The following is a 27000-nucleotide window of genomic DNA, read 5'->3' as shown; positions in this document are numbered from 1 at the left end:
GCAGATGACATGGCCCTATGGGCTGGAGGTTGAGCACCACTACAATACAGGATAAAATAGCTAGAATCAGCTGTTTTATTGTGTCCTAGAATCAGCTGTGGCAGTACAAAGCTTGTTTCAGGTTACTTTTTCCATGATGAGAAACATAGTAAAATGTCCTGGGTTACTGTCTATGTAACTGGACTGCTTCCACTGCTCAAGTTAGCTTGTGTACAGCTACCTTGGGTAGCTAGGGTAGCTATACAATACATTGTATTCTGTAAACATATGTAAGTTAATTGGAGTATCTGTGCTTTAGGCTAATCACATTCTTAAGTACTTGAATCTGTTCTTTCTATTTACATTTCCCCATCTATAAAATAAAGATAAAATATTTACTATAGATGAAATCCCAAGTCTTAGAGAATATTAAAGTACTAGGTGAGTGTTTTCCCAGGGCTATTGGTTGAGTAACCTGTCCCTAAGTTTCTCTCAAATACAGTCATCATTGTGTTAGGTTATGAGGTGCTTGTACTTTCCAAATCCAATTTTTTGACTTGCAGCATCTAGACAGGATACAGGGATTATCAACACTTTGTTCCATTAGTCAGTTTTGCATCAGTGTTTACTATATGTCACTCTGGTTAGTATTTGAGAAGGCTGATGTTTAACCAGGCATGTCAAACACAGTAATTAAGTTTATGAGAATTTATAGGTAGTTTTCCCTGCATTTTCAATGGAATAAGATCAAAGATTTCTACTGTTAGACCCGGACTCCATGCAATGACCAGCGACTAGAGAGACAATGGATCGATGCCATCATGCATCACCTGCACACATTGCTCATCCATAGCTTTATTCAAAATGGAGACAGCTTCAGGCCAGCTCCAACAAACCAAAGAGCTGTCACGAACATTAGTTCTTTCTATACTTATGCACCTTGCTTTATGCTTATTAGCATTTACTCCACCTTTGTCCCTCCTTTGTTCCACCCATATTCCCTCCTATCTTACGCTCCACCTCTGTTTCCTGTTTGTTTCATTAGCATGGAATTACTTATGCATTTCACTTGTTTGCATGTCTTTTTGCTATGAGCGCATGCCTAAAACTATGACCCAGGCTTCTTTCAGTCATTTGCAGTTTCTTGCTGATTTCTTAACCATCTCCAAGGTCTTGCTTCTGCTTTATCTCTAATGATAACCAGCAGTCTGCATCCTGTTCTCCTTATACAATGAGCTGTATAGCTTATAACAGTGCTATGTTGTTAGGAAAATGCTTGCCTAAGCACCTTGCAATGTTACTTTTAATATATCATTCTGCTTGTGGTTAGCAGCTTTGCTAGGCCACAGGTTATAGCTTTGTATTCAGCTGCAAATTCAATGTTCCCCAAGATCCCACCCTAATATCTACAACTATTTTTTTCCCATTTAAGCCTTTTGAGGTAATATCCCTGTTCCTTTTTAGTTTGCAGATAAGTGGCTGAGTACTGACTTTTCTCAACTACCATAAAGTTGACACTGGGGGACCAGCTGACCTGAATGGACCAGTAGGAGCCACAAGGCCCTGATTGAAGGGCTATAAACCCTACTACTTTCCTCAGGGCCTAATCTCAGCCACAGCATTGTTGGGTGTCACTGTCTTTGAACATCCTGCTTGACCCTGATTACTCTTGTTCTTGCCTTGGACCTCCTGCCCTTGATCTAGTGCTTGCTCTGACCACAATTTTATCTTGATCCTCATTCCAGTTTCCAGGTGTCCCTTGGAAACTGGGCTAATACCTGACTTTGACCTTGGATACTTGCATTCTGGTAAACCTCTGAGTCTGGTCCTACTGTGAACCAGTAGGTCTGACTGGCTATACCTTGGTCAACCCTGTTATTCATAGAATTAAAAAAAAAGTTATTCTTTCCTAATTTTTGTAATTGTAGCTAAATGATAGGATCAGACTGAACAACACTGAATTGTGCCAGTGCACTACATATGGTACATAATCATTAACCCTTCTTTTAATACAAAACTGTTATGTCTAGGTACATGTTATAAAGTTACTTAGAGTAAAGGAATTTGATATGGCTTTGAGAATATAGATCCAAATCCAGCAGAACACTTAAGCACATACTTTAATTAAATGTGACCTAGGGCCTAGGTATGTGTTGTCCTCTGGACTGAGCAAATGATGATTAGTATTAGTGCTAGCTCAAATTTGAAGCCGTCGCACCTCAAGGTTAAAGACTTTTTCTGTCTCAAACCTGCATAGTTGTGACTTGTCAGTAGAGGGCTGACAAGCAGGGACTGGACTGAGCTGTTACCAGATTTGCCCGTCCGCTCATTTATTAGAGTTACATTTCTGGGGTCTCGGTAATTCTATCAATGTACTGCTTGTGAGGCTTGTGTTTCTATATGGAGCTTATCTCTTCCTTCTGCAAGTCTTCACCCCCAATGGAGCTACCTTGCAGGGTTTAGTTTCAATGGGACTGGGTTCCTACAGCCACTGAATCAATCAAACACACACACACACACACACACACACGTGCGCGCATTTACACATAAATTAACAGGGCATGTCTGAGCAGGCAGGGTTACTCAGCAGTTCCAAGCTAACACCCTCATATGCCACAGACTTGGCACAGGAACAGAACGTGTCTGAGCTGGCCGGGTCAATCAGCATTTCCAAGCTGGCACCCTTATATGCTAGACTCAGCACAGAACTTAGTTCAGCATGGCAACATTAAAATGCAGTCAGATACATGCACACAAGCTAGCAGCACATCTGAGCAGCCAGGGTTACTCAGCATTTCCAGGCTGACACGCTCATGTGCCCCAGACTCAGCACAGACCTTAGTTCAGCAGGGCAACAGAATTAACTCAGACACAATGTACACACACAAGTTAACAGAGCAAGTCTGAGCAGGCTGAGTTACTCAGCATTTATAGGCTGACACCCTCATATGCCACGGACTCAGCACTTCCCAATCTCTTGTTCCAATTGTCCTGGTAGTAACTCCCTTGATGAACAGACCCTGCAGAATCTGGGGGCTTTACAGGGATCTTTGGATTAGGTAAAAGAAGTGTTGCTGCAGAGCAAATGGGGAGGTTGAGGAGAGTAAGTGATGTTCAGAAAGGAAGAGTAAATGAGATTCAGAAGAGTATGGCAACCAGCTTGACAATAAAAGTTATTTTATTGCCAAGTATACGAAACTTATAATGACACTAGTAGTAATAGCCATACAAGGAAAAACAAACAAAACAGTTGCAATATTACACAGTTTCAATTGGGTATTTTGGGAAATCTAGCTCCAGTCTGGCTGATAAGGAAAAGTCAGGTGTAGAAAGCTGTTCCTGGAGTAAGAGAGAGAGGGATTAAACCAAGCCTGAGGTGTAGAAAGTGGGCACAGAGAGAGAGAGAGAGAGAGAGAGAGAGAGAGACTCACCACTCAGCGAAGCTTGAACCAGTCGAGATTCCCAGGTGTTTGCTGCTCAGCTTACCGTCCAGTGTGCTTGAGACAGGCAGAGCCCCCCAGTACAATCAGTGAAGGTATTCCAGGCAGGAAAAGAGGTCAAGTCCCAGAGGAATGGGTGTAGCTTTTGGATCCAAGCACCAGAACAGAAACTTGAGCTTGGGTAGGGATTTTTTAGGTAAATAAGACTGGTTCAAGGGAGAACACTGTTTGTTTATGGGTAAATAATGGCTGAAGGGAGTATACCAGGGTTGTTTTGTTATGGTGGACAATAGGAGCTGATTGTCCCTGGCTATGGGCAACACTACCCTGAGGGATCTCACAGTGCAAACAGGCAAATTCAGTGTTTTAGTTACCAATAAAGGAGTCAGCACTAGAATTCATCTGATAAATGCTGAGCTGTGTGTGTACAGATGTGGGTTGATTAGCATTTGGAGCAGGGATCTCCCATCATGCAGTGCTCCCCTGCTTTTCTGGTCCCAGAGTTCAGTGTGGGCCATGCCTTGGAATCTTTGTTCTCCATTCTGGTGGTAATGGAAATGCCTCCTTTTCCCATCTCTGATGCAAATGGGACTAGGGGAATTGCCGTAATCCTGCCACCCATATCTGAAGGGGTTTAGATGCATCTCTCACTGCATCTTCATTGCCTTTTGTAAGTCCTTCTTCTAGTCAGTGCTGGTTCAGGCAGAAAGCAGGACAGGGGGGGAAGAGAGAGAGTCCTTCATGAGTCAGACAGGCTGAGTACTGTGCCAGAGCTGACAGGTAAGAGCTATGAGTTGCCACTAGGCCGGTGAGGAAGGCCAGGCTTCTATCTGTGCCCTAGGTGGGGCAAGGGGGGTGTGAGAGTTAGGTTTGAAGAGATGGAGGGTTAATGGCATGGGGGTAATGAAATGGGATGTGGAAAAGAAACAGGGATGGTAGATGGGTGGTGAAATAAAGGAAGTCAGCCACCAAAGGATGAAATAAAAAGAAGTAAAATAAATAAAGAGGTAAATTCAAGATTGTATCATGTTTTAATAAATTGGGATTGGTGTATGGGGGCTGCTGGTTACGCTCCTCAGGGTGGCTGAAAGATAGAAGCAATGAGAGAAGTTACTTTTGAGGGAACTACTGCCCTTGCCGCAGCTCATAAGGACCCAATCTTGCTCCCTATTTTGTCCCACCCCCTGCCTTTCCTAGACCCCATTCCCGACCTGGTTGTGTGACCTGGCTAACTGGCTCTGCAAGCTGTTTGCACAGGGTTGCACTCCAGGATGGGAAGGCCATTCCCTTGGGAGCAGAAGACGGAGTTTGCTTGGTGCATGAACCCCCCTAGGCAGTAGAGTACAGGGGGTAGAAAGTTTGTACACACAGAAAAGAGGGGTGGGGAAGGGAACACCGAATCCTGGGAGGCTGGAGGACTGCAATCTGGGTGACTTATCTGTGAGGAGTGGCCACACATTAATGGAACACTAGCTAGGTAACAAGAATCAGAGATAAACCTACCCTGAACTGGCATAATTTTAAGCCATATAAAATGTGCTTAAAACTGGTTTCAGGTACTAATGTCTGGGCAGTCTAAGGATTTGGAGCTCCAGAAGCCACTTAAAATTAATGTGTAATAAGGCCCTTAGTACTCTGATAGACCAGCACTAAAGATGTGTAGCCCCTTTTTAATCCAGGATGAAAATTCAGTGGTTTCTGATCCTTGCATTTCAAACATAATTTCTAGTTTCCCCCCATCATGGAAAATAAGATACAGTTATTCTAAATCTAAGCAATACTAAGTCATTACTATGTTGTGCTAAGAAGCAAAACATACTTGATCTTACCAGTAAGGTCCCTGTGCAGACATATCAATGCTGTACAATGAAACTGGCTCTTACATCATTTTGGTTTTCTTATGGTTACACAGATTCATTAACGAAGTAGAAGAAATGAACAAAAAATGCTTTCTCCAGAGAAAGTTAGACAGGCTGATACTCCAGACAGTGATTTCATGCAATTTAAATGTCAGTATGATTTGCTTTAAATTTTGCAGCTGGGTGGTTTAAAAACAAAATAAAGAAATATGTTAGAGGTTTTTTTTTTTTCATTCTCCCCACCCCCATTATAGACCTCTTGTAAAATGTTTAATAATTAGCACTGACTTAAAATACCATATTTTCTTGCATTCACCCTGAACATTTTACATTTTCCACCCAGATCAGCCCCCCACAAAATTTGAGTTTATGCATGAAGCAGGAAGCTGATTTTCTGCCTAGAATAGAAGCACCCTGCTTTAATTCCTGGTCTATAGTGCAGCAGCTGTTGTATTAGTATTCAGGAAGTTCAGGGGGTCAGTTGTCTAATTGGCTCATTGTTTTTTACTCTAGAGGTGTTAATAATCATTTCTCTTTTTAAAAGTTCTTGATGTTTCCCTAATCAAACTAACCTTTCTTAGGGCAATATTGTTGTTTGCTAGCAGCTCCTGGTCTACGTCCTCCGATTTTGCAAACTTGTAAACTCTTTAGCTTTTTGAAAAATTATAGATCCACTCATGAAGACCAGTATTAAGCAATAACTAGGGTTTCAGGGGGGGTGAGTGACATAATGATCTGGCTCTGTTGCTAATCTATGCAGCCATAACTGAAACAATCTTTTTTTCTTCAGTCTGCTATTCAAAAACAAGGTGTGAATTATATTCAGGGGTGTGTTATATGTGAGAAAATATAGTAACAATCACTCGAATCCCCAATAAACTGAAAAAAATAAGTGATTTCCACATATATAGCAAATTCATAGTGTAAATATCCACATGTATTATACTTTGTGTACAATTTGTAGATTTTTACTTTTCAGTTTTAGGTTTACTGGAAAATGATAGCAATAAGGAAAAACAATGAGCTAAGTGAAATATAGAAATTTTAGTCACACAGCAATGATAGAGATCTCCCAACTAAACACTCTCCTGTCTGCTGTATTTAAGTCCTACCATGCTGATTTAAGTGCTCTTAAGCTTCCTTCAGTCTGATTAACTTGCAATAGTCATTTCTTCTTTACTTGACTATTCTGGCATGTCACTTGGGGACACAGTCACTTACCATTTCATGGAAATGGGACCCCATGGTACAGGTTTTTTTAAGCTATATGATGAGTGTGTCTGACCTTTTGACTCTGGTAACTTGAACACACCCTGTTCCAGACCTGCAACCTTGTAGGTACTCTGAATTTATAGTTCAGCTCTTCTGCGACATGGGATAATGGAAACAAATAGACACCCACTTTATCTCTACTTTGCACCTAAGATTGTACTAAAGCCAACATCCAGCAACTATGTATAGTGTAAACCCATTAGCTCAACTCTTAACAACAGTCCAGTGCAACCCTGGATGCTCAGCTGAACTTTCAGTTATGAGAGGGGTACTTAGCTGTGTTAGTCTGAAGTCACGATTTCTGACTGATGCATGTTTAAAGACTAGCTAAATAAGATGTATAAAAAGAGCACATGTTTTTGTGAATCCTTTCAGTTATGTATGACACTACTAGCATATTAACCTGCCCCTTTTTTGCAAAATAGTGGGAATGCACCCAGACATGCAAACCCAAGCAGTCTAACACAAGGATTCCTACAGTTCCACAATTCCCTTCTGGTTTCTGGCACTTTTTAAGCCAGGTTCTCTGTTTGCTGTCTACATGGAGATATATTTAGTCTACAAGCTGACTCTCAAAAGGGCTGCCCAGATGCAGGCAAAATTCTTCTTTGGCACAGGCTATAAGATAAATTGATTTGAGGGGAAGGGATGGGCATAGGTCATAGGACTATAGCTAGTAGAAGTCACCCTAACCATGAGTGTAGACATACCCACAGATTTCATAAAGGTACAAAACCCCTTTTTATTCAAACACACTTTTATTAGGTATTACAAGGCAAATAAATCTAAATATACATGCCACATACATTTTAAACTTCATTTAGTCACTACTCTTGAATATTATGCCTCCAAGGAAACCCTCAAAGTAGTCTAGGATTCTTCTTTCTTATTTTTCCTCTGAACTATGGAGTGTATCTTTCTCTTCTGTAATCATTTTCCATTAGTCTTGGCTAGTCTCGAAGTTGAAAAGGATGCCTCTGATATAAAAGCATACCCAGTGTTCCTCCCTTGTACCATTCTCATGTGGTTTCTCTTCTAGAACATAGCATTTCTCTGATCTCTACTTTATTTCAAACAGATGGTGAGAAGTGCATACCTTTGACCCTTTGTCAATGACCCTCTGATCAGCGGCCCTCATCAGGTAATCAAAGTCTTCTACCACGTGAACTCTACTATTTAACCTCTCTTACCCGAAGTTGAATTGAAAAGCTATTTCCTGGGAGAAGTAGTGAGCTCTTTGCCCAAGTGTGTTTCAATTAAATGGACTATCATCAGTTTAACAAGCCTCCATTGTGTCCCCCTCTGTGAGTTTCAAATATATATATTTTATGTTCTGTGGATTTCAGCTCAGTATAAAGGTAAAAGGCAGCAAAGATTCAACATTTAGAATGGAATTTGCTGTCTGATACAAAAATACATGGTTGCTTCTTAAAACAAAAAAGAATGTGCAAGTTGCTCAGACATCAATTTCCTAAAACACAGACAAACTGAACTTTTTTTTTAAATTATTCATTAAAATATTTTAGGGTCTAATTCCAAATAATGTTAATAACTGGCATATGTCTACTAATAAATTAAATGAGTACCTTGAAACACTCCTTTTTGAAAACAATGTCTTAAACAGTTATCTGGTGGGTAGTAATATCCATAACAAACTTTGCAGGCATGATTATTATTTGATATTATTGTTGGTATATAATAAACGCAGTGCATGAAGAGATTTTGAAATATGTTCTTTTACATTTTTCATATATCTAGTTTTAAAATACCTTAGGGGAGAAGGTGAAACTGTAATATAGTATGGGGAATACATATATGTATTGCAGATATAACTGGCATCCACATGTAGCTTTGAAAATCCATGACAATTAGAAAGGATTGTTGGTTGGACATGAGATTCTAGTTTATAGGAGACAGTGTTGAAAGAAATGCATTTAACCTTAAAGATAATCTTCCAAATGACATGGCTAACTGAACAGTTTCAAGAAAGAATTGAAACAATGACTTATAGTTCAGGTGTATACATTCATACAGAAAGAGCCCAGGAGTTACCTCATCAACAGTAGGATTACAGCACAAATTTAATTCAGCAATGAATGTGTTAAAGCATTTTGGTGCACTTTGTCTAGGTAATAGGTTTGGTCCCATTTTGGACTGATGGGACCAGTTGCATTTTAGAAACCTGTGACCTATGATATTGGTTAACAACCCACTTACTTAAAGCAAAGTATCATTGTTTTTTTCATAGATTTCATAGGTATTAGGGCTGGAAGGGACCTCAGAAGATCATCGAGTCCAGCCCCCTGCCCAAAGGCCAGGAAGTCAGCTGGGGTCATAGGATCCCAGCAAGATAAGCATCCAATTTTCTCTTGAAGGTGTTCAATGTAGGTGCTTGAACCACCTCCGATGGCAGGCTATTCCAGACCTTGGGGGCTCGGACAGTAAAGAAATTCTTCCTTATGTCCAGCCTGAAATGGTCTTGCAGTAGTTTATAACTGTTTGACCTCGTCATCCCTTGGGGTGCTCTGGTGAACAAACATTCTCCCAGATGGTAACCCCTGATAAACTTATAGGTGGCCATCAGATCACCCCTGAGCCTGAGCTTTTCCAGGCTAAAGAGCCCCATGGCTCTCAGCCTGTCATCGTAAAGTCTGTTTTCCTGACCTCTGATCATGTGCGTGGCTCTTCTCTGGACTCTCTCAAGCTTCTCTACATCCTTTTTGAATTGTGGGGGCCCAAAACTGGATGCAGTATTCCAGCTGCGGCCTCACCAAAGCCGAGCACAAGGGGAGAACAATGTCCCGGGATATGCTTGAGAAGCATCTATAGATGCAAGCCAGAATCACATTGCAGGCTCATGTTCATCTTGTGGTCAATGATGACCCCCAAGTCTCTTTCTTCTGTAGTACTAGCCAGCATAGCACTGCCGAGCCTATAAGGATACTGCAGATTTTTCCTCCCAAGGTGGAGAACCTTGCATTTTTTCAGTGTTAAACACCATCAGGTTCTTGTCTGCCCATTTGCTGAGCTTGTCCAGGTCAGCCTGTATCGCCCCCCTGTCTTCAGGTGTGGATGCTTTGCCCCAGTGTTTGGTGTCATCGGCAAACTCGGCCAGTCCACTTCTGACTCCAATGTCCACATCATTAATGAAGATGTTGAGCAATATGTGTCCAAGGACAGAGCCTTGGGGGACCCCACTGGTCACAGGGCACCACAATGATTGACTTCCGTCAATTACCACCCTCTGGGTCCGACCACAGAGCCAATTTTCCAGCCAGGGGATTGTGGTGGACCCAAGGCAACAATTGGCCAGTTTTGCCAATAAGTGATCATGGGATACCAGATCGAAGGCTTTTTTGAAGTCAAGATATATGACATCAATCTCTTCTCCCTTGTCCAGGTGATAGGTCAACTGGTCATAAAAGGAAATGATATTGGTCAAGCAAGACCTACCCACTACAAACCCATGCTGGCTATTCCTCAGGATGTTGGAGTCAGCCAGTCCATTAAGGATGGCCTATTTAATAAACTTTTCTAAGATCTTCCCCAGAATACAGGTCAGGCTGATGGGCCTATAGTTTGCTGGACCCACTTTCCTCCCTTTCTTGAAGATAGGCACCACATTGGCCTTCTTCCAGTCTTCAGGCACTTCACCAGAGCAGCAGGAGTTCTCAAAGATCCATGCCAGAGACTGGGCCATGATGCTCGGCAGCTCCTTTACCCTGGGGTGTAGATTGTCAGGGCCAGCTGACTTGAAGGTATCCAGCCTGTCAGGGTGTTCCTTTACAAGTTCCGCATTGATGGAGGGCAGGGAATCTCCCTCACCTGGACCTCCCTGTCCCATAGAGGGCATGGGCATCCCATGGGACTGATGACAGACCGATGCAAAGTACCCATTTAATAGGGTGGCTTTTTCCTAGGCGTTAGTTGTAAGTTGTCCCATCAGGTTCAGCAGTGGTCCAATGTTGCCCTTGCTTTTCCTCCAGCTCCCCACATATCTAAAAAAGGACTTTTTATTGTCCTTGATGCTTGAAGCTAGTTAGAGTTAAGATGCAACCTTGGCTTTCCTGGTTTGCTCCCTGCAGGACTGGACCAGTGCAGAATATCCCTCCTTGGAGGTGAATTCCATCCTCCATCCTTTTTAGGCCTTTCTTTTTAGCCTCAGGAGGTCTGCTAGATCCTTGGAGAGCCAGGGGGGCTGCTGTGCCCTTCTGCTGCCTTGCCTCCAAGATGGAATAGAATTAGCTTGTGCATCGAGAATTGCTCCCTTGAGGAACAACCACTTTTCCTGGACTCCCCTCCCCCTGGGGTCATGGTCCCTGAGCTTGTCAAAGTCGGCTTTCCTGAAATCAAGGACTTCAGTGTTGCTGACTGACTTTTTACTTAGAACTAAGCATTTAAACACCCTACACTTATATGCACACACAGATTCCTTTCAGTCTTGTCTAATCATTCATTTCACTACAAGTGAGTTAAGATTATCCTTTAAATTACAGAAACAAAAGCAGCTCAGTCTCCCAACTAAGCCTGGGTCCTCCTGTGTGTCTTTGGGTCAGCTGTTCTCTTTAGTCCCTGTTCACAATTGTTTCAGTGTTCTTCCAAGGTCAACAGGCTGGAGTCATGAAACTACTGGTTTTGTGTTCTAGCTTAAATACATATCAAGGAAACAGGTGACTGTTAGGATTTAACTTTCTTTTCTTAAGATAGGTTCTGTTTTTCAGACAGATCCCTTGGCAAAAGAGCCACCTTATATATGGTACAGAATCATCCAGTTATAATATTATTAATTGTTAAAGAGTAACCTCATCTTTATCTCAAGCAGTTAGGAAAGCTACTGTGAGTTCTTTAAGATGAATGGGATTTTTATATGTTGATCACTGGAAATGAGACTGCCAACCTACTTCACACAAATGATCTGACTCCTGTCAAATAAGATTTACACTTCAGTCACTATTGTTCTACATAAGATGGTGCCTATGCTTTTGTATTTGAATCTGAATGTATATACATGTATATGTTATGAAACATTTGCATAGAGGATTTATTCAGTTTATCACATTCTTATATGTAAGTACAGAAAGTATGTGTTTTTTTTCATAAAATATTGTTTTCTAAAATAACTGGCAAGAAAATATTTTCAAATTTCACCCTACCTTTTCAATAAACTGGAAGAAAACAAGGATCCTCACTTTAATAAACTGGAAGAAAACAAGGATCTATCTTTGAAGACCTCACTTACAGTCATCAGCCTATATTTCCTTTGCTATAGAGTTCTAGAGGATGGTTATAAAGTGCTTGCTTAAGGATGCATTTCTCCCTAATTTCATAAGTTTGTGAAGTAAGCTGTGTAAACTTACTACAAGTTAATTTTTCTCTTACATTTTCTAGAATTCTTATCAGTCCTTAAAACAGTTCTGTGCTAACAGGAACTGAAAAAATTACAATGTGAAAGTTTAATGTTTGGTCTCTTGAAACATGAGTAGAAGGTAGGACAGGGACCAATGGCTTGAAGTTGCAGCAAAGTAGGTTTAGACTGGGTATCAGGAAAAATTCTTCACTGTTAAAACAATGAGGCAGTGGAACAGACTGCCTAGGGAATTTGTGGACTCTCCATCACTAGAGGTGGTTGAACAGCCACTGGTCAGGGATGATCTAGGCATAGCTACGCCTATGCTCTACTATGGATATTTCCCATGCTTATTGGTTTTGGTTACCTCATTGTTGGTAATTTCCTCCCAGCCCTCACACCCCCAGCCCAACACTGCTACCTGTCAAGGTGTTTTTTAAGCTTCCCTCAGAGGCATTGGGTGTTGGCTGGAGCCAAGACTGGAGTTGCAACTGGGATGTGCCAGTGTCTCTGCTGGAACTTAAACCTGGAATTTACCCCATGGTCAGATTGGTATGGAGTGGGTTTGTTTTGAGTTTTTTTTATTTCCTCTGTAGCAGGGATTATGGATCTGTTCTTGGGATCTCTTAAGCATATATTAACAACCTTTACAGTAGCAAGACATTGACTGCTGTGGTCCTCCTGCTTTATGTAGCAGGCTAGGGTATTATGGCTTGTGGTTGTTTCAGGGTTAACTGTGTAGTTGTACTAAAAGGTTAGACAATGGATTTATGTGGGATGGTTTTGATAGGGATGATCATGCCTCAGTCAGGGGATTGGACTATTATAACAATGCCTTCCATCCCTATATCTGTATGATTTTTATATTTGCCATACCCTGAAAACTCAAGCTTACAGATGAGGTTGTGTGTGTCCTTCCCTCCCTATTGAAAACATTATGGTACTGGAAACAACAACAGCAAAAAAATAAAACCAACAACCCCCTCACCCCCACCCTGCTAAAAAGCAGTAAGCTCTTTGAAAACAGTTTGATATATCTAAATATTATGCAAGAGTATGACGTGAACTGCCAGAAAGGGAAGATGAGGTTTAAATACATCTTACAGTTCTTTTAGTATGCTATGTTCACCACCGTGGTGTTTTTTGTCAGTAGTGGTCACACACATTTAAAAGAATTGTTTTTAAATGTCATTTTTTATATCTGAGTATAGGCATTGCTTGGTCTGTGATTTAAATTTCCTGACTTCTGTTAGTATTTTTCTGAGAGAGTGCTTTGAATGAATTTAATATTAAATAGTATTAAAACAAAAAAGTTTTAGTGTTAATCTTACCTAATAGAATTGCTAGTGGTCTGAGCCCCATTGATAAGTAGATATTGGTAATATTTTAGGTTGACGTATAGATTGGATGTACTTTTATCTAATATCGTTCAAAAACATTTTGTGTTAAATAATCTGATATTAATATACAAATAGGGAATGTTTTGAAGAATCATTTTAAAGATTTATTTTTATTTTTAATATATATTTTACATATCGTGTTTTTGTTTGTTTTCTTCTACAGGACGTAGCTGTTTAAATAGTTTCATAGATTGTAAAAAGGGACAGTTGTAATCATTTGGTTTGATCTCTTCAGTCAGGGTAAGTGGGGGTGCCTGGCTGTGACTGCGCTGGGGACATCGCCTCACCCCCTAGGGACATTGGGCAGAGCAAGTGCTGCAGGTCTGCTTCTCAGACTGCTGCCCAGTCTGGCTCATTGCTTTAGCTCTGAGATGCCCAATCCCCTTTTTTTCTCTGGAGCCCACCCACCCCTCCTAGGCTGTCAGCCAGTCAGGTGCCACCTGAGCTCCAGGAAACCCAATCCTTTTTAAAGCTCAGATGGAGAGTCGCCAGACAGCAGTCCAAGAATGGGGGTGGCTCTGGAGGGAAATAGGATTGGACCCCTCAACTCAAGCAGTGAGCTAGTTGTAAATGTTCTTCTTAGTATTTAGCTTAGACTGTATCTTCTTCCCAGAACTGAGGAAGGGCAGTTTGTACTTCCAAATTTTCCCAGAATCTCTCTCACCTATATAGTTGGTCCAATAAATGATGTTACCTAGACAGGGAGTGATACACTTAATATATATTATTCCTTAACTTTCATTAAATTAAGAGATCAAATGTCTTCAGACTTTTATGGTAAAATACATTTTCCGATACTTTCCTGTGAGACTTCCTGAATCTTTTTCAGTACTTCTTCAATACTTCAGTCCTTTTTGAGTCTGGACACCCAAACTGGATACAACACTCTGAGGACATTTTTACCTATCATACAGTGTCTAGATATAACTCAGTATGTGACCTTATTACATATAGGTTATTTACTCACACATAGCCTATTAAGAGATCCAGATGTTTTCATATAGTGATCTGTCCCTAACAATATATATTAATCCCCAAATCTGACATCTGTAATTTTTAAATCACTTAAAAAAAATAACAGATTCTTGAAAGCCATTAAAATACATCTACTGAATGATGGTTTTCTATTTAGGATATTTTTATACCGATCTGTTAGCCCAGTTTGAAGTATGTTCATCGTGTTTGTTTGGTTTTAGATTTTTAATTAAAATGTTGTGTGAGACTAATTGAAATGCCTGACCAGAAATTATAAATCACATTTTTATAAAAAATATATTAAATCAACTCCATTAGCTTTTATTCGCTTTTAAAATTTGTAATGCAATTAAAAAGTTACTTAAGATCTACTTTACAGAAACCCACATTGATTGTCATTAATTATATTTACTTTCTTTTCATTCTTTGTTAATCTAATCCTATTTCATCCACTCCATTATTTTACACAAAATTCATGTTAGCCAGACAAGTTTACAGTTAGTAAGGTCTCCGCATTGACCCTTTTAAAACACTGGTCTAGCATTAACTTTCAGTCAGGCCACTGGAATTACTTCATATTTTCAAGCCATTAAAAGTCAGCATAAGTATGTGGAGAGGCCCACAGAAAGTTATTTTAGAAATCTTGAATACAAGTAAACCAGAACTATTGGTTTTAAAAGTTATGTTTTAGTAGCCTTTAAACAAAGAAAACAATCAAGGGTTACTTTTATAAATTAAGGTATTTCTTCTCCTCATCATCATATGATACAAATAAGCTTACAATTATTTACCAGGTATTTATTTAATAGTTTGCATTCACTGAATTATTTAAAATTAAAATGTCTATAGTTTCTAACTAACAATAGAAAAATCCTGACTTCTTTATTTTATATTCATTGCTGTAAACATTTCTCCTTTTCCCACTTGTTTTAATATTCTATATTTAAAAAAAACAACTTTCTATTGATCTTTTAGATTTTCACTGTTTCACAGTATTCTTCTTTCTTTGGAATAAGTTTGTAGCTTTTAGGGTGTGTTCTTAAACCGTTACCAATTATTATTCATATTTTAGTGTTTTAAATAGCTTATCCTAGCTGATTTGACTGGCAAATTTAGTCCTTTTAAGCCACCAAGTACAACAATTATATTGACTGTACTTTATTTGTGCATAACAAATGTAATGCAGTCATAATCATTGGTATTTAAGCAACCACTACATTCTTGTTCTGTGACGATTTCTTTCTCCCCCTTTTCTTGTCAAGATGAGATCTATTATAGATTTCTGGCATCATTTGAGTTAGGTAATAGTTATCTTTATTTTTTTAATTTCAAAGTTGTCTGAATAGTAGTAGCATAAGGCATTTAGAATGTGATAATTCGGTTCCCTCTACCTGCACAATATACATGGGTGCCAATGGAGAGCAACAACCTAATTGCTAGTGTGATTAGTTGGACTATAGTAAAACAACAAATGTCTTTATCTGTCAGAACTTTAATTAATTGCCTTATGGTACAGAACAGATAAATAGGTATATTGTGTCCTTTGAATTTGAGATGCATATATATAGAACTGGGATGCAGTGAAAGTTATAACATAAAATGTGTCACATACTAGGTTTTATTTATAATGCATATTCAAGATGTTACTGGAGCCTTAATGGTCTGTGCTCTTTGGGTAACAGAAAAACACTTTAGAATAAAATGAATGCATTCTACTGAAAATGACTCCAGGAATGATAGCAATATAACTCATTCAATTGACCTCTAGACACAATATGCCAATGAACACATACAAAAAAAAAAAGTTTTTTTCATATAATTTTCTAACCAAAAAAGAAAAGGCAAACTGAATAAATGGAAATCCCATCATGTAATACCATATTGAGTCCCAAGTTGGGTATTTTGTAATACATTAAGCCTTATTTTCAGTATGACAGGCCTCTATCTCTTTGAGTGAGTGATCTACTATATTTACTCAAATTCAAGATGACCCCCCCCACATGCAACAAAGTGGGAGGGGAAGCCCTTTTCTTGGATTTGAGTACAAAGGGCAGGTAGCTACTGAGGCTCTGGCTGTGGCTGATAAAGATGTTAAACAGTACAGGCCCCAGGACCGAGCCCTGGGGGACTCCACTGCCCACATCCCTCCAGGTTGAAAATGACCTGTCCACCACCACTCTCTAGGTGCGACTGTCTAGCCAATTTGCCACCCATCTGACTGTGTAGGCATCAATGCCACAGTCACCTATTTTTTTTTTAAGAGAATGTGGTGGGAAACCATGTCAAAGGCCTTCTTAAAGTTCTTGAAGATGACATCCACCCCAACACCCTCATCCAGGGACCTTGTGACCTGATCATAAAAAGAAACCAGGTTAGCTAGGCAGGACCTGCCCTCAGTGAACCCCTGTTGGTTACCCCTGAGCACTACCTCCCCTGCTAAGCCCTTGCAAATGTGCTCCTTGATAATTTTCTCAAAGGTCTTCCCAAGGACTGAGGTAAGATGAACTGGCCTATAATTGCTGGGGTCCTCCTTTCTCCCCTTCTTGTAAATGGGGACCGTATCACCCTTTTCCAATCCTCTGCTACCTGGCCAGTGCCCCATGAGCACTCATAGAGCTGTGCCGGGACCCCACTATGACCTTCGCCAATTCCCTCAACACCCTCAACACCCTTGGGTGAAGAACAGCTGGACCTACTGATTTAAACATTTACCCAGGTTAATCCCCACTTCCCACAACTATAGAGCTGCCCTGCTGCTAAAATTACTGCTGGCTGCAACTGTAGACTACAAATCCCAGAGGCACCTGGAAGCAGAAAGAGGAAGTAATGCACAACCGTGCAGAGTCCTGCTTCTGTGATTCTGGACTGCAAATCCCAGAGGCTTCAGGGGCAGCAGGAAGAGGAAGTGCCAGAGAGCTGTGGTCTAGCACCCCCACCCCCCTGGCATCTGGCCTAAGCCACTGCAGGCATGTGGCTGCATTTCCTGAATCAGTGTCCAGTTGTGTCTTAGTTTAATTTTTGCAGCTTAGACTAACCTGTAAAGTCTGAACTGATTCAGCCTCAGGCTTTTTGACTGTCTGTACTTAGCCCTAGAAATGCATCTAAAAGTTCATCACCTTCCTGTGTGACTTATGACAGCATCGCAGACATCTATGCAGGCAGGTGGGACACAGAAGTAAGGAGATGAAAAATAATTTTCTTTGTACAAAGAAGCAGTGTATTCCCTATATAGGACTGAAACAGACACAGCTTCCATTTTTTGCACTACTTATAACTGACATGAATGGCAGGTTAGTTCTAACAACAATATTTGTGTTAAGAATAATGAAAGCAAAATTTTAGATAATACTCTGATGTGAAATATGAATGTAATACCCTTTGCTGAAATTAAAAAGTAAGGAAACAATTAATCAATTTTAACCAAATTTAAAAAAAAATTGTGAACTCTATCAAGAAAATGTATGAGGTGGGTCATACACTATACTGTTTTAAATACCTTCTTTACCATCATGACCAGTAAAGATTCACCTTTTGTTGCTATCTGTTCTGTGTGTGTAGCTTTATATACACCTAAGTTACAGAAGCACTATTTTATTCCATGTTTAATAATTCTTATAAAATGGAACAATTTCTGTAAGGTATAAACTTGATCAAATAATTTATAAATATACTGTTAAATATTACTATCTTTGTGCTCACTCTTCTACAGCTAATATCACTAGGCCAATGTAATATAGTAAGGTATGCTGAAAAGGGGAAATATTTGATAACTATCTTAGCACTGCATTCACACTGTGATCCTGAGTTTCAACCTCTTCCAGTCCCTTGGATATTCCTATACACTTAAAAGACAAGCTAGATTGATGTAGTTGCCCACTTCAAATCATATATAGTTCACTCCCATAAAAACCACAAATGCTGACTCAGTTTGTTAATAAAATTGTAAAGGTACCACACATCTTGAAATCCCCAAAAGGATTTACACATCCCTAAGTAACACACTGGCAATCCACATGAAAAAAAAATTGAGAGTCCCCTGGTGCATGCTAGAAGCCTATAGTGGTATTAAATCGGTCTCTTTAAGTGTCATTAAAGTCTGAAGGTTTTGCTGGCATTTGAACTTTGTTTGAAATGAAGTCTTAGGGGAACTTTGTTTGAGCTAAAGGGAAAATCCTGTTGTAATGACTAGTATTATTATCAATTTATCCTCTTTCAAGGCCTTCAGCCACTATGGTAGATTGTAATTCCATGGAAAGTATCAATTTAAAGTTGAGCACTACTGTTTTGATCACCTAGATGTTTTGGGTCCTGTTTTAGTGTTCTTGTGGACTTGTATGTTTCAAGCCTTGGTAATACAGGATTTTATCAGAACATGCTTCAGAACATATTCAAAGTAGATTCATGAAAGTCCTACAAATGTTGTTTGAAGTATTTTTTCAACCCCTTTTCCAACCTTTTGTTATAACAAGATATCTCTTGTGTTTCATTTCATAGCATCCTATAGCATCATCTTTCTTATTTAGAAGAAAATATGGGGTTTAATTAACCTTTTTTGCTTTAGTGCTCATCCTATGAAATGCTCACAACCTTCTGTGTTGAAGAGGTACTTTACAAGATTTGGTTCTGAAAGTCTGAATACATATCTGGTCACAGAAAATTATTTTTTTAAATGGAGAAACTGGAAATATAAAATGTAAAGATCTTGAGCCGTAGTTTAATTAATATATAGTTATCAGCTTTGCCCTTCTCAATTTTCTACACTGATGATTGAGGAAAAGATTGGCAAACTTCGTCTTATTGACTAAAAATTAGGGCTGTCAATTAATTGCTGTTAACAAGTGCAATCAATGTGTTAATTGGTTCTTGCATTAATTTTTTTAAACGTGTTAATCACACATGGTTTTGGAGCCTGTGCCCAGGCTCTGCTCCACCACCATCACTGCCACCCCTGGGCTGCCCAGTAGGGCAGTGGTGGAAGTTCAGAGGACTGCAAGGCATCCCAGGTGTGAGCTATAGGCTGCTGCAGCATTAAGGGCTGGGGGGGAGGGCACAGAGACACAGACAGACTCACATGAGCAGCCACAGCATGCACATGGCTAGAAATGCACCCTGGCAGCATGTACAGCAGTGCCCAGCAGGGAAGTCTGTGAAGGTGAAGGGGCAGGAGGATCGGGAAGGGATAAGGGTGGTAGATTGAGGCCCCCACAGTGAGGGAGGGAGTGGAGCAGGGGCAGGGGATTGGGTAAATGGGGCCCCAGGGCTGGGTAGGTCATGGGACAGAGCCATAGGCAGCCCATCCAGGGGCACAGGGGGCTTCTGCTTCCCGCCACTGTGTGCACCCTTGGAGGAGGCATGGGAGACATGTGCCCCTGGATTTCTGTGCAGGGCAGATGCAGGCTGCCTTCTGTGGGCTGGGGCTCTGTGCCATGCTACTTTTGCCCTGGGAGCCACATGCTGGCTATGCTGTGCATCCCCTGCCTGCCTGGTGATGGGAGGCATAACATGGCATTGCATGGCTTGCAAGCAAAAGACATGGTGCAGAGCCTGAGCCTGCAGTGGGCAATCTGCCTCTGCCCTATGCACAAAACCAGGGGGCACGTGCCCCCCGCCATGCCTCTCCCAGGTATGTGCACAGCAGCAGGGAGCTGTGTCTCCCTGCAACCCTGGATAAGCCACCTGTGCATCCATCCCATGACCCACCCCAGCCCTGGGGCCCCATTCACTTCAGCCTCTGCCCCTGCCTCTTCCCTGCTCCCTCCCTCAATGTGGGGGCCTCCATCTGGCCCGTCCCCCATCCCTTCCCCTCCACAAACTTACCTGCTGGGCACTGCTCTATATGCCACAGGGCTGTGTTCCTGTAGGGTTACCATATTTCCAGTTAAAAAAAAAGAAGATGTGTGTGTGTGCGTGGGGGAGGGGTGGTAAATATGATTGTGAGGGGATAGTGATATGCCTGTGACCTGAATCTGTTCCTGCCCCTCACTTCCAAGTCACAGCACTGCTGCTGCCCCTCACTCCTGACCCACAGTATCCAACATCCTGCCAGGGTGTGCAAGGACCCCTCCTCCTCAGGCTCCAAACCCCACATACCCACCCACAGCCCCCACACATTCACAAATTCCCCCTCCATACACACACCCCATACCCACCCCCCAGCCATGCAAAGTATCTGCATAATTTTGCATAATTTTGAGTTTTTAGCTGTGCAATTAAAATCATGAATAATTGTGACTATTTTTTTTTAATCATGCAACTAATTACGATCAAATTTTTCAATCATTTGACAACCCTATTTCAAATGTGTTTACAAAGATATTTTAACTGGTTTTCAAAAGTCTCAGGGACCTGTCTTTTACATCATGATGCCTTTGTAAACTAAATTAGGGATGCCTCTTTAACCTACTCAGAGTCATTGGTCCCTTTCAGGATCAAGCTCATAAAACTTTCAGGTAACATTGATATAGAGCAGGGCCAAGAAATATAACAAACTAAAACCAGAATAGATTAATATATGTTTTATAAATAGTTTGACTAGCAGAATTGCATCATTTTTATTTGTAAAGTCATAATATCTGTAAGTTTCATGGATTGTAACTGCAGTTTTGAGGAAAATACAAAGATTATTTTATCCATTTGTTCTGTTTGCCACAACATGATCCAGTTCTGTTTCTAGAGAGAATCTTTCTAGTCTGTTGTTGCTAAGCTGTCTGGATCTGGATCACTATTCCTAACTGTGACATCCCACAGGCATGATCCTCAGCATAATATCTCATTCTTGACACCTTATTTTGGAAGTGGGATTGATTGCAATCTTCATCATGGCATTGATTTGATCTTCTACTCCCTCCCTCTGCAGTTACTTAGAAAATTTCCTTTTAGAGTCTATTTGCCTCTGTGTACTCTATTCTCCTTCCTCCCCCCAGTTTAATCTATCAGAATCTCATGAAAGAAAGCAAGGAGACAGACTTAACACTTCAGTTTTTTAGAGAACACAAAAGAGCTAAAGATCTAGGGAATTCAGTATGCTGAATGCAATCCCGTCCTCTATCTGAATCTGATCTCACCCTACTATATGAGTACCTGAATTTGGCCCTAGTTCTTTAAGGGGATAAAGGTCCTTTCTGCCTCCTCTTCACTTTTCAGTGGCTTTCAGTAATACTTAAAGGAGCTGTGCTCCCTTTTTAAGGAGGAAATGTATGGTTGATCAGGTGATCAGCTGAAAACTTTAGGAGAAGACTGCATCAAAATCAGTAGAGCAGTTGAGATGCCTCAGAATGCAGACAGTGGCATTTGTTGCATGACCAGCCACTTAAAAGAGCTCTACAGCTATGCCCGAATACAAGTGCATGGCTGCAGAGCACTTTAAAAGTGTCCAAATGTACAACAAATTAACCCTTACTATATGAGGGTTCAGATGAAGGTGCTTCAAAGCAGAGTGCCTTCATTAACTTGTGTGTGATCAGGCACCTGAGCTGATGCAGCCCAGCCTGCCCCCAGTGCTGTCTGCATGATGGGGGGTGTGTACAAGAGGGAGGGGAGGGAGACCAGGCTGGACTTTGCCCAGCCTGTGCTAGAGGGGGTTGGATTGGAGTCCCCTGCCTTGGGTGGGGTGGGGGTGGAGGGCTCTGATTCTCTTGCCCCAACTCCAGTGCCAGCTGGGCTCCTTCTCTGTGTTCTCCCCCATTCTCATCATGCAGGCAGCACAGGAGCTAGGAGGGACAGGGCAGGGCTAGGGGAAAGAAGCTGTGTGCCTACAGCTCCTCAGTTGGATCAGCTCCAAACTGGAGCTCAATCCCCAATCCTCCTAACCCAACAGCAAATGTCTGTTGGGTCAGGAGGGTTGGTCTAATTCATGGTACTTTCTGTGAAGCAACAAGAGTTAGACCATGGAGCTGCATGTCTGTCAGCACCCTCAGTTTTAAACAGTTAATTACTTTGCCCTCATTTTCCAGACAAGAGTCTTACTATATGGTATGTTCCTTATGGACTTTTTAGCTTAAAGAAGAGATGACTGAAGGGGGATATGACAATAGTTTATAAAATTATGAATAGCATGGGGAAAGTAAAGGGAAATACTCTTCACCATCACTCACAATACCAGACCTAAGAGCAATACAAGAACATTTTGAAGAAAAGAGTTTAAACATAACAAAGAGGGTCTTTTTACACTGTGCAATTAGCTTAGAGCTCTTTGACACAAGATATTATAGATGGTGATTTAATCAGATTCAAAAGAGGATTATTCAAATGTGTGTAGGATAGGTCCATGTATGGGTATTAAACATGATAGATAGGTGGTGCAAGTTCTTCAAAATTATCACTTCCTAGGTCTCTAAATTCTGCAAGTTATAAGGGAAGAGCACAGGGATCCAATTAGCCTGGACAGCCACTGCAAAAAATATTTTTCCCCTTAGCATCTGCTCTCCTTCCCTGTGAGATACAGAATACTTGGCTAGATTGACTTGTGGACTGACCTGATATGGCATCTTGTATGTTTTTGTTTCTTATGATACACAATGAATGATCTAATTTGCAACAGAGGTTACAAATAGTGCATATAAAAACAAGTAGTATTCATAAGTAGATACAGACTTATTCATTGAATTGTCAGAAAATTAAACCAATCAGATTGATTACAGCTGTGAAAAATATATCAGTTTTATTTTGCATTATTTCAGAATATATATTTTTTGTGAAATGTCCACTTGGTTCAAAGTATAATTTCAAACAGAAAATTCTGTATCAATTTACTCAAACCATAGAGAGTAAAATGAATGGTCTCCAGAACTCATATGTTCCATTCTTCCTAACTGATTCAAATTCCCCATCCTTATTTAAGCTCTTCCCTCTGATTGATACCCACAATATGAAGAGAAATAAATAAAAATGTGCTCTAACAGGGATTGCTTTCATCCCCATTACAAGGAAGAATAAGTAGAAGGGGTAGGGATTTTTAAGAGGTGACCACAGACTGGGAGGCTCTGTCCTTACAGGAATACAAGGCCCTAGCAATAAAGGGTAGAAGGCGCTGCCTGGCTCAGGGTCAGTGAGGACCTAGTCAGGGAACTTCTGGTGAGACTAGACGTGTTAAAATCAGCAGGTCCTGATGATTTCTACCCCAGAGTGCTGAGGGAATTAGCAGAGGTCATTGCGGGACCCCTGGCATAGCTTTACAAGCACTCGTGGTGCTCTGGTGAGGTGCCAGAGGACTAGAAAAGGGCCAATTTGGTCCCCATTTTCAAAAAAGGGTGGAAGGAGGAGCCAGGAAACTACAGGCCCATTAGTCTTACTTTGGTCCTGGGGAAGCTCTTTGAGAAAATTATCCAGGAGCACATCTGCGAGGGACCAGCAGGGGGGATCATGCTGAGGGGCAACCAATATGGGTTCATTTGAGGCAGGTCCTGTCAGACCAACCTCCACGTCACAAAATCCTTGGGTGTAGGTGTCGTAGTGGACGTAGTGTTTTTGGACTTTAGGAAGGCCTTTGACACTGTCTCTCACCCAATTCTCATTAAGAAATTAGGCAACTGTGGCATCAATGCCTACACAGTCAGATGGGTTGCAAATTGGCTGGAGGGCCACAGCCAGAGAGTGGTGGTGCACGTGTCTTTTTTGACTTGGAGAGATGTGGGCAGATGTGGGGTCCCCCAGGGCTCGGTCCTCAGGCCCACACTGTTCAACATCTTCATCAGCAACTTGGACAAGGGGGTGAAAAGCACCTTGTTCAAACTTGTGGATGACACTAAGTTATGGGGAGAAGTGAGCACGCTGGAGGAGAAGGACAGGCTACAACTAGATCTAGACAGGTTACCGGGGTGGGCGGATGAGAACAGGATGGGATTCAATACTGACAAGTGCAAGGTACTGCACCTAGGGAGAAAGAACCAGCAGCATACCTACAGGCTGGGGAACTCCCTTCTAGTCAGCACAGAGGCAGAAAAGGGTCTTGGTGTCATTATTGATTCCAAGATGAGCATGGACCGCCAATGTGGGGACGTGGTCAGGAAGGCTAACCGCACCTTGTCATGCACCCACAGATGCATCACAAGCAGGTCCAAGGAGGTGATCCTCCCCCTCTGTGTGACACTGGTTAGGCTGCAGTTGGAGTATTGTGTCCAGTTCTGGGTGCCGCACTTCAGAAGGGATGTGGACAGCATCGAGAGGGTTCAGAGGAGGGCCACTTGCATGATCAGGGGTCAGCAAGGCAGGGCCTATAAGGGGAAGATATGGGACCTGAACCTGTTCAGCTTCCACAAGAGAAGGCTGAGAGGGGATCTGGTGGCCATCTACAAACTGGCCAAGGGGGACCAGCAGGCTATGGGAGAGTCCCTGTTCCCCCGAACACTACTGGGAGTAATGAGGAATAATGGCCATAAGTTGACTGACAGTAAATTGAGGCTAGATATCAGGATGCACTACTTCACAGTCAGGGCAGCTATGATCTGGAACCAACTTACAAGGGAAGTGGTGCTTGCTCCTGTCTTCAAAAGGAGGCTAGATAATCACTTAGCTGGGGTCATTTGACCCCAGCATTCTTTCCTGCCCATGGCAGGGGGTCGGACTTGATAATCTGCTCAGGTCCCTTCTGATCCTACCAACTATGAAACTATGGAACTATGAAACTCCAGCAGCAGGGGAAAGCAAAATTCCTGGAGGAGAAGACCAGACCCAGGAAAGAGATGCTGAGAGTTGGTTTGGGGATACACTAGATTGAATAAGACCCAGACTAAAACCAAGTAGACTTTAAGAGAGACCAGTATACTATAGGCTCATTAAAAGAATCATAAAGGGGTTAAAGGAAAAGTTGGTGCTGAGAAGGACTCAGGAGAGACTAAGAATCCAAAGGGAGAAGCCTGTCTATTAAGAAGCCAAAGGAGGCTACCCAAAAGGAGGCTCAATCAGGAAAGTCCTGTCACCTCTGCAACCAGTGAGCTAGTCCTTCAGTGACCAGTTCACTGAAATAGCATCAAGTTATCAGGTGAGTCATGCGGGAAAGCTGAGAAGGATAGAGAGATCTAGTGGGAGTGGGAACCACAGGGCACCTATACAAGTGCTCCGACACATTCTGATTAGAATGTGTCAGAACAGACTCGATTAGTTAAGTCTGCTGGAGCGTTCTAATCAAAATGCTCCAGGGTGCTGCAGCATCTTGTGTATTCAGCACCCCCACATTTCAAATGGTAAAAGGGGTGTTTTTAACTAAAACTCATCACATGAGCTTTAGTTAAAGTGCCCCTGCTGTCATTTTGAAATGTGGAATGCTGAAAACATGAGACACTGTGGGCATTTATTAGAGTGGCTCCCAAGAGCTGCCTGTTCCTACCCCACCCTGGAGCACATTTAAAAATGTGCATAAATACTATGCTCTGGAAATGAGGACGTTGGCGATTGGGCAGAGTACACATACAACCTATGCTTCCCCTCATTTCCCTTAACTCCAAGAAGGTTACTGATTCCTTAGTCTCACTGGTATTCATCTGAGTGGAGAATCAACTCTCGCACATTGACTCTCTGCTTCTGGAAACTTATTATTCTGTTCAAATGCTGCATTCTTCTACACTTCCCCCACCTCCCCTCTCCCTAGATATCCAGTATGACCCATAATATACTTTCTTAGGCTTTTGGAAACTCATGATTTAGGGAAGAAAAGGTCAGGACAGCAGAAATGGCAAGAGCTGCTAAGATTCTAAGATGAATTTCAGAAAAGTGAGGTCAGTTCAGTTTATGTTCAGGGTTGATTTTTGAGCCAGTTTTTCAGAACTAGTTGATTCATTCCTGGCTTAAATTAACACACCAAGGAAATGGAGTGTCTAAAAGGTCAGCAGAAGACACAGAATAAGCCTTCCTATGAGGTATAAGCCATATTGGTAAAGGTATTTTATTTTTTAAGTAATTCTTTGGGCTTGGCACTATTTGGATTAAAATTCTTGTATCACCACCATATAGTGCTGCTGGTGATGCTTTTCCTTGATTGATTAAGGAAAAGAGTTACATGGATATCCATTATGGAAAATTCAAAATGTGAATTTGGTAACAATGTAATTTGCTTTTCCTAGTCTTTAATTTGAATATCCATGATATAAATTGGGGTTAGTTTCTAAAATTAAATTTTCTACTGTGATTAAACTTTTAATCCAACTTGGGGAATTAAGTGCATTGACTTCTTGTATTAATATATTTTTCAAGAGTTGTCTGTATTTGTTTTGATTTGTATAAAATAATAATAATGATAATGATAATAATAACAATATTCTTCCCATGCACTGCTATTTGTCACAATTTACTGGAAACCAGGAAACAAGACCCTTTAATAGGAAATGTGGTCATGACTGGAATGTTAAAACTAGTGATTATAAGCTATTTTGGAAAGGTCAAGTGGCAGAGAGGAGATGGAGTGATGCATTGCATGTCATACCTTGCATTACTGGGCACTTTTATAAATGCTTCTGGAGTTGAGAGTGTGTGCACTTCAATTAGAGTTTAAAAAATCAAACACCAACTAGCTTTGATGACATGCAAAAGTTGCTATTCAAGTATGAAGCAGCTGTGAAAGTCAAGAAAAGTAGGGATGATGAGTGAAAGAGAGGGAAAACTGTTGGCAGCAGAAACTAGAAATTATTGGTAGCAGAAACTAGAAATTAATGTAAAGGAACACAAGAAAAATACTGTTTGCAATAATTAGGAGTTTGGTTCCCATCATTTCACAGTACTTTAACACTAAAGTCAGA

General features: G+C 41.2%; 1 protein-coding gene across 1 annotated transcript in view; it reads left to right on the top strand.

The window, feature by feature from the left end:
* The window catches only part of MGAT4C (MGAT4 family member C), a 753010-nt gene that overhangs the window by 155216 nt on the left and 570794 nt on the right, over positions 1 to 27000 (top strand). The window contains exon 3 of the mRNA XM_059726138.1: positions 7629 to 7691. The gene's annotated coding sequence lies outside the window, so the exon portion shown is untranslated. The remainder of the gene's footprint in view (positions 1 to 7628; positions 7692 to 27000) is intronic.

This window comes from Alligator mississippiensis, chromosome 4 (assembly GCF_030867095.1).
Source record: "Alligator mississippiensis isolate rAllMis1 chromosome 4, rAllMis1, whole genome shotgun sequence".
NCBI classification, from domain to species: domain Eukaryota; kingdom Metazoa; phylum Chordata; order Crocodylia; family Alligatoridae; genus Alligator; species Alligator mississippiensis.
Note: the sequence above shows the minus strand (reverse complement) of the source record. Positions and strands in the feature narration are given on the sequence as shown.